At 39.6% G+C, this 12,209-nt stretch overlaps 1 protein-coding gene across 2 annotated transcripts in view; it reads right to left on the reverse strand.

Moving 5' to 3' along the window:
* The window catches only part of SLC12A2 (solute carrier family 12 member 2), a 55,821-nt gene that overhangs the window by 42,813 nt on the left and 799 nt on the right, over positions 1-12,209 (reverse strand). The window lies entirely within an intron of this gene.

A 12,209-nucleotide genomic window follows, 5' to 3' on the forward strand; every position in this document is an offset into this window, starting at 1 on the left:
GGTAGAGGAGATCTGAGATTTTTCACACACAGCCTGTAATACACTGGTGCATCAAAAAGTTCAGTAAAATGGCTTTATTTAAGAGTTCTTGATAGTCGTGTATGTCATGCAACATAATTTTTTTTTGTGGTGAACTTATCTAAATCCCATCTTAATGGCAACATACTTGGGCTATGTTGCACTGTATGAGGTAATACCAGAATAAACACACATGAAGTCTTACTTCTTTTCAAGAGTCACAACTTGAAAGCCACAAGTCAAGAGCAGGACCACCAGCAATTTGTATGTAAGACTATTTTCTGGCTCTCTAGGCAGATTGCTGTCACTGTGAACTGCCTGATTTGGTGTGTTCCAAGTAGTCACTGACTTCTTTAGTTAATCCCTCCCATGGCTATTAGCCCTGTGCAGAAACAGGAGGCCAGAGAAGCACCTCAGACTACAGCATTTAACTGCTTTTCCCATTCCTCAATTTTGGCCAGTTATAGATTTAGCACATGCCATGTAATATGAGGCTCTTCTCACAAACTCCCTAGAAAGGCTTCACAAAAGCAGCTTCTTCTCATCTTGGCAGGATACAGTACTGAAGCTGGTTTCAATAGTTTATATTATCATAATGCTAAAAATCATGAGCCTAATCTTTTCAAGCTGCGACTTCTGCAAAGAAATATAAAAATGGCCTTCCACTACATCTAATCAAGTTGCTTACACTTAAAGCTGCTTTGTACCTGCATTATAAATTCTGATACTATATCCTGATACATACTTTATTCTGATTACATACCTGTATTCTCTTAGTGAGCATAGCTCTCTCATGCTTACTGAAAACAGAAAAAAAAAATGAAGGGAGCTACCCTGAGAACCATCTTTGCCCAAAGAGTACTGACAGAATAATTCTGTGTTCTCTCACACATCTTCTGCAGTCCTTCACTGTGGCTCACAGCTCTACTACCAACCTGCTCACTAGCACTTACAACCACGACTTCTTGTTTCCATCGCTCAAAGGTTAATTTTGTAGGCACTGCCACTTTAAGATGCTCCTTATTTTGTGGAAGTGAAGAAGCAGTAAAATGTATTGATCCAGATGCAGCAGGCCATCTGTCTCAGAGGAAGAATCATTATTTGGAGAGATTATACTCCCATATATCCCAACTCCAGTCCTGCACACTATTAAGACTATGGCTATAAAACCTGGTTTTTTTTCAGAATTAACACAGTTAAAAACATACATGAAAAAAGAGCTTATAAACATTTGTTTTGGTTTGGTTTTTTTCTTTTCTAACTAAAGGATACTTTAGCCAGAGCATAGATACAGTAAAAATGACAGAATAAAGAAAGCTATCAAGTTACATAAGAATTACTAGGCATTTTGCCTCAAAAGATGGTAACACTTCAAAGGATTTTTAAATACTTCCAAAGATCTTTTCCTTGAAAGAGCAAATGAGCTTTTGGATTCTAGCTCCCACCACCTGTGACGCTTCCAAGGAGCAGAAGTCTTCTAAGACTTCAGAAGTGCTAAACATATTTCATGCATAGAATAACATTTAGAATAATCTTGCTGCTATGGTGTTTACCTCTTATATAACAGAACTTTTGAAAACAGTCTCTACTGGTACAAGTGTGATGCTGCCTGATAAAGAATAACTAATAAGCTAGATATTAAATGCTGTCTGAAGGACACAAAGCCGTATCAAATGTATCTGTTCTTTAAACATTACTTTTGCAGCATGTTGGTGTTTGTAATTATAAAATTTCCAGTTTTTGTCTACGGGTCAGTTTGATAAGCTGTTTTTATCTTTTACTGCTTTTATCTACACAGTTGTGAAAGAGATCAAGAGGACTGAGCTTCCTTTACAAAACACCTAAATCTCCACTGAGTGGTTTTAATCATTTTGTGGCCCAGGGACACCAGACAGTCTTACGACAAACCCTTTATCAAGAAGAGCCTTGAGTTTGGTTGCCTGAGATTCCAGAGTATTTCAGTACTTAAATAACAGGAGGAAATAGAAGTTTACACTAGTCTTTGACTCAAGCTGGTGACACTGACTACTGTTTGTAACCATTTTTTCAGGAAACCACTTCTCAAGAGAGGGTGGGATACTATTTCTAACTTTGCTCGTAAACTACAAATCATGGGTGAGTTTTTAACACTAAACTTGGAAAACACCTCTGCCAAGTCTGACAGTTTTCAAGTGGTTGTATTCCTGTGAAGGAAACAAACAACTCCAAAGGGAGGAAGTATCACAGGTAATGACTTTTAAAAAATCTTACTCTGTAACATTCTCTTAAAGAACAATCTGACTGGTCAGTATTTTGTAAAGTAGTCCTGCTGTGGCTGGAATAAGTGTGGTGACAGGTATGGAAACTAAGAACAAGAATGCACAACTCTCAACTAATGCTTTGTAACTGGCCTCATACCAATGAAAGAACAATGAAAGTGTAAATTTTAAAATAGATGTAGCAATCTGAATCTTTGGTACTTAAGACAGGACTACCCCTCACTTAGAAATTGCTACTCAGAAACCCAGTACCTTCCACAGAAGATCTGGAGCAATTGACAGATTTCTGATTATTTGTTAGTTTAAAACAGTTTACCAAGCTAACGAAATAGATTCAGATGCTCTGTTTTTTCAGGAGTTATATAGGAATCTTGACTGATTATCATGGCTCCCAGTGAGGAAAAAGAGCCAGTCAGGTAACACACAGAAAAAAAAAAAAAAACCATGGCACAAAGACATGCTCAAGCCACCTCAGTCTCAGTGAGGAAAAAGAGCCAGTCAGGTAGCACACAGAAAAAAAAAAAAAAAACCATGGCACAAAGACATGCTCAAGCCACCTCAGTCTCCCTAAACTTCTTAGCATTTTCTTCAAAGAACTCAAAAAATTAATAGTATCAGTATGCAGTCATATTAGGCATTTTACTACTGGGTGATAAAACAGGAATGAATTCTAACGCCTATTAGCAAATTTGCCATATTGCCCACTGCAGTGTCTTTATAGTCATAACCTTAAAAAAGCCTACCAAGCCATTAAATGGCATCCAGAAGCTACCTAAAACAGCAGGAGATAAATTGCCCAGATAAAACACAGTCAGTTCTTAAAACTTGGGATTCCTTGGAATCAAACATTAACAGCTACAATCATTGGTTATACAACTCAATCAAAGGAAATCCTTCGGAGGTTTGCAGCCAAGAGACCAAAACTTAAGTGCTTTGACTATATTACCTTCTCTACAATTATACATTTAAAATATAGTAGCAAATGCCTTTGGCATCCACTTCCAGAGATTTTAAAAGAGATTGCATCAAACACTGAATGTTAATGTTATCTTAAGCTGAAATTAAAGAGTCTTGTATTGTGATTGCAGCACAGCAATTTTAAACAGAAATTTATAGTTGCAATTAACATGTCAACTGAAGGATTAGCTATGTGTCTCTGCCATCAACTTGTATTTGTCTTGCACACTACTTTTAATAGAGAAACATTAAACAGTGTACCTTCTGTGTGCATATATATTTTGTATATATAATGATTCTAAAAGCTATCTCTAATTCTTTTAAAGGGAAAATCATCCACTCATCCCCAGCTCTTCCATGTAGTATGATGTATTAACTAAGTTAGCAAGACTTAATCAGGAAACTTACTCAGGCAATTGATTTCAGCTTAGTTGTAAATCCCTTCTTTCAAGGTGGTATACTTAAAAATAAGTAGGAGATTTGTTTATGAAGATTAGCACTACTTTAATGTCTTACATGAACACAGTTTTCTTGACAAATCTCTAAGCTTATTACATGAAGGTTACATCCCTCTGAAGCAGTTTTGACATGTGATAAAGCAGCAAAGTTTTCTTAATATCTACAGGTATGCAAGACCAGTATCCTATCAGAAATCTAAATAATATTTGCTTCCCCCCCAGCATAAACATCAATTAAAATGAGAGACCCTTGCAAAAATAAACAAAACTTTCCCACATCTTTACATCTTGATTCATACATCCCTCCTAAGCACAGAAGGATATGAAAATTCTGGGCAAGCTGATGATTAAAATTAGAAACAAATGAGAAAAGGCCTTTGGTCAGTGGCTTTGTAGTGTGGAAAACCCAAATGCTTATGGCCTGCATTCCCAGAAATTTTGCAGCTAAAATAAGGCCTTCCTGCCAAAAAACCAAACTTCCCCAAAAAAAGCCCAAATTTCCTTTCCAAGTCTCTCCAGTTCTGGTTAACAGAAAGCTGCAGGAGGCATGACTTCCTGCACAAGTGTAGGGGCAACCAATCCCTTCAGTTTAAGGGAAAGAAATGCATGCATTCTACTTCAACCTCAAGAATGCACCTTCATTTCTGCACTGATGTGTACGACCCTTCCCAGAACCACCACTGCACCCTGAATGATGTATCAATTATTCCTTACTGTGCCAGAATGCAATATTCCTTTGGACAGCCATTGTCCTGGAAGGAGAAACCACACTCCACAGGAAAAGAGAAGTCCAGGCTCTGAACATGGGTAGTTTTCACATGAGTATCTGAAACACAGAAGCCTGATACACTCCAGAATGAAGCAGATGCAGCACTTGATTGTGTAAGAGCTGAAGTAAATCCAATTAGCAAGCCTCCTGCAGAGAAGTTTACCATAATCAAGTGCAGTCCAAGAAATACAATGTTCTGCTATTAACTACAAAAGAGAATCCATTTCAGTCTTGTCAAGAAGTTGTTTTGGACACATCAGATTTCCAAGTCATCACAGTTCAACTCCAGCAGCCCAGCCCCAAGCAGCCACTTGCTCGTTCCTCCACCAGCAGGACCGGGGAGAGAATTGAAGGGTAAAAACTCACAGGTTGAGGTGAAGACAGTTCACCAGGGAAAGCAAAAGCCACAAACACAAGCAAAGCAAAACAAGGAATTAAAGCCCTGCTTCCCATGGTTGGACAGGGCTCTTCAGCCCCCTCCAGGAAAGCAGGGTCCCATCACATCATGGTGACTTGGGAAGACAAGCACCATCACTCCCAATGTCCCCTTCCTCCTTCTCCCCCCAATTTTACACTAAGCATGATGCCACAAGCCCTGGAACATCCCTTGGGTCCATCTGGGTCACCTGTCCTGGTTGTGTTCCCTCCCACTCCCCCCCAGCCTCCTCTCCAGCATGGCCACAGGAGGAGCAGGAAAGGCCTTGTGCAAGTCACGCCCAGCAAAAACAAAAACATTTCTGAATTACCAACCCTGTGTCCAGCACAGATCCAGAACAGAACCCCACACCAGCTACTGGGAAAGAAATAAACTCTACCTCAGCAAAAACCAGCACACAAGTCATCTATTCTCCACTCCAAAAAGAAAGGTTAATTCGAAGCATTCTTGCTCCTAACAGCTTTTGGTTTTCATCTACTTCTGCAAATTATGGTGCACTTTCTATTCAAGAAATAGGAGACAGAAGCAAATGACCCCATGCAGCAATAGCAAAATCCTAATAGAACCAGCACACAAGTCATCTATTCTCCACCCCAAAATGAAGGTCAATTTGAAGCATTCTTGCTCCTAACAGCTTTTGGTTTTCATCTACTTCTGCAAATTATGGTGCACTTTCTATTCAAGAAATAGGAGACAGGAACAAATGACCCTATGCAGCAATAGCAAAACCCTAATAAAACATCCCATTTCTATAAAAAGTCTAATTTTCCAGTGTAGTAAGCTCCTGAAAAATTACATTTTACCTGCTGGCTTACAACAGACTAAAAAGCCCATTGAAGTAATCCTAAAAAAAAAATCGTTTAAGTACCACCTGAATTTTTAATGTCATCTTCTGAAGTGGTGAATGCAGCTACAGCACAGCCCCTGAGCCAGCAGTGAGCAGGGCTGGTACATTCACACAGAAAAGCACTCACTTCCACTGGCACAGCACCATATTTCAGCCAAAGTTGCCAAACTGCTTACAGTTCAAAAGCAGTATTACTCAGAATTGTCTTAGGAGTCTCTGCCATGTAGACTGACAGACCAAACTGACTAGCATCACAGTTCCTTCACAGCTGAAACAGACAGAGCTATTTTCTTTGAATTTAAAAAAAAAAACCCAAACAACTGAATCATCTGAAGTAGAAGCAGTGGATTCAAAGAAGGGAAATTAACTAACAAAATGAAGACGCAAGAGATAACCCCTCTTATTAAAATGGAACTTTAATTATTTAGAAGTTCTTTACTCTTTTTATCACCTTATCCTTAAATCAGTCAAGTTTACAAAGCACAGACAATACATCCAAGGTTACTTTTATGCATAAATGAAATGTCAGTAAGTTTGTCAGGTATAATCAGTAGGGTGAAATGCAGAAATAAATCAAAGACCATTCTGCACTTAAGCTGCAAAAACTGGATAGCTCCCAAAACTCTGAAAGGCAAATAATTTGAAACCAACTCATTTTAAAAATTCTGAATAGAGAACAACAACCATAGTGTGACTGCTATCACCTATACCAAGAAGTGGGGAAAATGGGTTTGTGGTTGCTCATGAATGGGTATTATATGAGGCTTTAGGAAAAAATCTGAGGAATTCAACAGAAGATGTAGTACACTGGGTTAAAATTACTTCAAGATACTGATCTTGCCAAGCTCCTCCCCTGGAAGAATGTTCTTCAAGAATGAAAATCATTTGACATCTAATCAAGTACAGTACCAAAAGAGAAAGAAGTAAATCTGAAGATGAATTCTGCAGCCTTCCTCTTTAACCAGCTCTGAAACTGTCCACTGGGAGTGTGACACTTGTTTTGTAATGTTAATAAAAGAAAAAAAAAAGGAAGTGTGAATTTCATCTTTATATCACTATTGAAGTTTTACTCTGTACTATTATACACATTTTGTACAGTAGCACATGTATATAAAATTTCAAAGTAGATTAATATATTTATATTAGGAGTGCACACTCAAATGTTTTTATTGATGCCTGTGTGCAGTGAAAAGACTGTGGAGAACCGTCAAGTATTGGATCAGGGAACTGAACCACCAGATGCAGTGCAAGATTTTGCAGTTGAGGGGGTGTAGGCTTTCTGTGAACCAGATCAGACCTGTATGAGATCCAACTAAGATCTGTGACAGCAAAAAGTTCACTCCTTTCAGCAGCAGTCCACACTTGTGCTGTGAGCTATATATGATGCTAAAGGTTCAGTTATTTCCAGCTTCCCTGGGACATGGCAGGGGGGGGAAATGTAGTAAGAACAATATTAGCAGTTTGCTGAACACAGGTCATGTTTTTTAGCATTCCATGGGTGTCTGGACTAAGGACTTATCAAAGATTCAAGAGATACAAGCATGAAGCAACATAAAAATACAAATTATACACAGTCTTTATAAAACAGAACCCCTGGAATGCTAATATTATTTACTGCCGCAAACAAAGCAGTACACTCATTTTTTCCTTGATAAAAATAGTTGTGCTTAAGTGGGGTATCAGGGTAAGTAAAGTGAGGATTCTCAACACAGGCTGAAAAAGCATAAAAACATTCCTCTGCACGATGCAAGTAAAGCCTCACTGAGTACAGGTGCATTAAGGTCACTGCTGTTTAAAACTGATGAAAGAACAGTTACCAATTATAGGCTTCTGGGACACACAACAGCACTGAGACCAAGACTAAGAGAGCTTCTCTTGTTTAATTTTAGTACAGTGAACTTCAGAAAGAAGACTCAAATTCTGCTCACATATATGAAGGACAGCAAGAAGGAAATGTAATTTAAATTAAAAATAACAGGGACTGAAGAAAGAAAGAGACCTCCAGACTGTAGACAAAATTCAGCAAGGTGGTGCAATAAAAAAATCTGCAAGAGGGTCTCAAAGTTCTGTGAGAGGGAAAGAAGAAAAGGTCTGTCTCTTAAAGACAGACCTCACACAACAGGGTCAGCTAACTTGATATCTCACAATAATTTTTTAGCTTTTTATGCATCTCTAGCTAAGTTCTACTTTCATTACTGGCTAACCAAACATAACCAACGAATTGAAAGAAAATACAACAAAACAAATATTAGGGATGCAGCAGTTGTTCAACATTCTCAAGACAGAATACATTTTCGTTAGAAAGCAGTGTAATACACAGACCTCTTCACTGTGCTTGTGTTAAACATTTGAAGTCATCAGGTCAGAGGAAAAACTGCAGTGCTTGAGAAAATACTTAAGAAAGCCTAAAAGACAACTGAAAACAATTACAGTCATCCAACTTGAGTGAAAATAAACAAAAAAAACCCTCAATTTGTATCAGGACTAGCAGTAATTGCCTTTTTTCTTACACCTGTCTCCAAATCCAAATGACAGGTGCACAGCTTTTTGTGTGGGAGGAAGCAAAGCACACTTGTGTTTTTAAATACCTTGGAATTCCTTTTTGTTTTGATTAATAATTTGATCCGGATGGGGGTGGAGGTGGTGTAAGGATCTTCCTCTGAGATCAGTACCTTACCCTGTCAGTGCTCCCGGTGAGTATTTAACAAACAGCAGAGCAGAGCTGCCAGCAGAGGGCTTGGTTCACATCACATCCACTCAGCACAGCTGCGAGGGACTGCACAAAGATCAAATCAGAGCCACTCATACACAGCGAGATCTAGTCTTAAAGGAAAAAAAAAAAACAAACCAACAAACATAACCTTCCCAAATCACTCAATGCTATACAGAAAAATGCTAAATTATTTCAGTGGGTTACAGTGTGCAGGTCTGAATACCCTGACAGTATACAGAACAATAAGGTCTGTGATATTATGACATGGTATTGATATACTGAGGAGCACAAAGGCATGTGCAGTATTTCTACAAGCTCTATCTTTATGTACAGATGTAGCTGACCCAAGAAAAACTGTAAGACAGGAAAAAAAAGAAGAAAATAACACTTTTAATCTTCCCATACTCTGAAGACAGATCCCCCTCAAGAGGGCAGGGGATACCACTGCAACAAAAACCTGCATGTCATTGTCTGCTGACTTCTCTCCCACTTTTTTGCTAATAACCATCCTCTCACCTCAGCACCTCCAGAGACCAGAGCTCTTGCAACACATTCTCTTTACAAGACAGCAACTGCAACAGCATCACCAAATCCTCTCTCTCCTCTCTAAAGCAGAGAGAAATCAATGCATACCAACTGGGTAAATAACAGATTGATCACCTTAGTTATCTGCAGCCAGTGACTTACTAAGACAAGACCCCTCACCTGGAGTTTAATATGATCAACCAAGACCAGAGTTATGCAATTCATCCACCTCAAAGCACTGCAGCATCACGCAGCTGTGTTTCCACAGGCAGTTTCAAGAACAATCCCTTCCCTACCAGAAGAGCCACTGCTGGAATGACCACACAAACACCTATCCCACCAGGACTGCAGGACAAACCCTTGTGAAATGGGACCCCTCCAGTACACGTGTGTGTCCTCCTCAAAGAGTCACTCTTCTTCCAACACTGCTTTTCTGCGAGAACAGAATCAGTAGAAGTGTTAGACAGATGAAGCTACTAAACAAAGCCAAAGGAAAGAAAAAAATCTGTTCTATAATTGGCACTGGCATCGACAATGCTCCAACACTGCCTCACATTTATCTACCTATTAAAAGCAAATGGAATAGCACGAACTCTAACTGCTGGGTAAAATAGCTGCATTCAAAGCAGTCAACCATACCGCTGATAAACAGTTTAGGATCACTCTTTAGACAAAGTATCTGCCACTCCTGACGCACTGGGTCAAGAGCAAAGGCACAACAATAGGCTGTGCAAACTTTATGCAAGGGTACTAGGATGTACCAGCTGCCTTGCACAGACATGCTGTACCTGATAAATTGGTACAAAATCCACAGCTAAAGAGCAAGGTTAATTCTTCAAGTTACTTTCCCAAATGCACAGCATTATTCAACAGTAGAGACCTGCTAGTCAGCAGGAACTGAAGTCACTTTGAGAACGGAGACAATAAGCCCCCTGGCAACAGGGGAAAAAAGCACAACAGGTCTGAGAACATCTTCCACATAAAAGATGTTCTCAAAACATCAAAACAAAAAAAAAAAAAAAAAAATACAGCACCATCTTGATTTAAAAGTTATCAGGGTTCTGTGCTCATGAACCAAGTACATCATCAGAGATGGGATGTACTTCATACTCCCCTGAGACTGACATGAGATTGCCAGGAATGCAGGTATCCGAGGCTATTAGCATGCACGACACACCCTTATTAAAAGCTTTTTGTTCACAGCTTTATCTGGAAAGTGTTTTGCTAAGTTGGAAGCAAAAATAATGGCTTCCCTTCTTCCTATAAGCCTAAGTAGCTGCTAACACCTTAATTGCTTTGGATATTAAACATCCTGAAAACTTGAGTTACTCCACTGAACTTCAACTTAAAATTCTGAAGTTTATACCATGACCTTTTAGAAAAATTAATACTTAACATCAAATGCCACCAAAATTCCATATTCCACCCCAATATTTATTTGATGGGAGGAGGGGCTCAAGCAGACAGGGCATGGCTTTAAAAAAAGAAGTATCTTCACATGTACATCTATCCACACTGCAGAACGAATTAATGACATTTAAGAAATTAATAATCTGACTTAATTAACACTCACTATGAAACTGTTTTGATAATGATCCTGTAATTAGGTTGTCTACCACTCCTCTATGCCACAGACTACAGAGAAAATTCCTTGCCATTAATTTATTCTTAATAAAGAAATTACAACTCCAGAAATTGTAGCTCCAGATTATGTTATATTCCGCACTGAAATATCTTAATGGTATCAAAGAGCTTTCCACAGTGCTGCAACATTAACACACTGAAAAACCTACCTGCCAGCCTCAGAAATTTGAGACATGTTCTGCTTACAAAGCTGAGTATCCAACACCTGGTCATCCCACCATGGACCAGGAATCAGAAATTTGGGGGAGCAGGAGGACAGAAAACCAATGTGGTCTCACATGTACTACAAACACACATATATGTGTTTTATTTATAGTTTACCCAAGTCCAAACACATGGCAGTAATCACCATTTTTGATTTCATACTAACTTAGACCACAGATCATCATTTAGCTCCATCAAAAGGGCACCTGGAAGGCATGAGTAATTTGCAGTTATGGTTAGTAATTAAAATCTGACATCTAATCTCAGATGTCACAAACAAGTAACTTTGCAATACACCAACCAGTTACTCCTATTGGATCAATTCCACAGTCAGCGTCAAAAATACACTTAAACAATTGCTACCACTCCCAAAAAAACCCCAAATCCCACATATCAGCCCTGATGCACTAATAATGGTGTGAAGCAGCTAAATCTGGAAAGAACATGCATTTCCTCATGGAACTCCACCTATAAGGAGTGAAAAGTGGGATGCAAAAAAAAAAGTTCTGGAAACAAAATATTCACTTCCTTGGAATGTGGCCCATGCGTTTCTCTATTTCCCTAAACCCAGCAGAAAGACCTCACTTACACCACAGGCTCCTGAGCACAGCCACACACCAATTTTCAAACTGTGAGGAAACAGCACTGTAAGAGCTTAATCTTTATCTGGAGTCAGTTTAGGGATGATAGTTAAAAAAAAAAAAAAGTCTAGGAAATTAATTCTACGTTCAGCTAAAGCTGGTCTTCTAGCCAAGCCAGCCTGCAATGCAAAGAAGGCTCTCACTGTCAACTCATCTCAAATAACACAGGGACTCGCAGTCCAAAATAGAAAAAGCTTCAGACGCGCAGCTCCGATGTTTTTCAAGCCTTGCCCGCGGCGCAGGAGCCACCGAGCAGCCCCGGGAAGGCTCGCCCAGGATCCGTGCCCGTGCAGATCCAGCAGCATCCGACCCGGATCCCATCGGATCCAGTGGGCTCTGCCTCGGCGCCGCTGAGACAAACCCCCGGCCGCCAGCAGAGCAAGCGCATCCTTATTTATTTACTTTTTTTTTTTTTTTTTTTTTTTTTTTTAGGTTTTCTACAGCGTCTCTACCCAATGTTTCCACTCCCTTTCCCGGACTGATTCCCACGGCGAGCCCCCGAATCAATACCCTATCCGAACCAATGCCCTATCCGAATCAATGCCCTATCCGCTGGAGGCGATTTGGAAGCGGAAAACCTGTAAGAGATCCCCGCTCGGTGACGGGGAACACAGACCTAAGGCTGTAAATACCTCTGGCACTGAGGGACCATCTCCCAAAAGCACGTGTGTGTGTGTGGGGTGGATGGATACCACTGCGTCACGAAAAGACAAAAAAACCCATATATATATATAACAGA

Source organism: Passer montanus, unplaced genomic scaffold (genome assembly GCF_014805655.1).
Source record: "Passer montanus isolate IOZ18808 unplaced genomic scaffold, ASM1480565v1 scaffold203, whole genome shotgun sequence".
NCBI classification, from domain to species: Eukaryota; Metazoa; Chordata; class Aves; order Passeriformes; family Passeridae; genus Passer; species Passer montanus.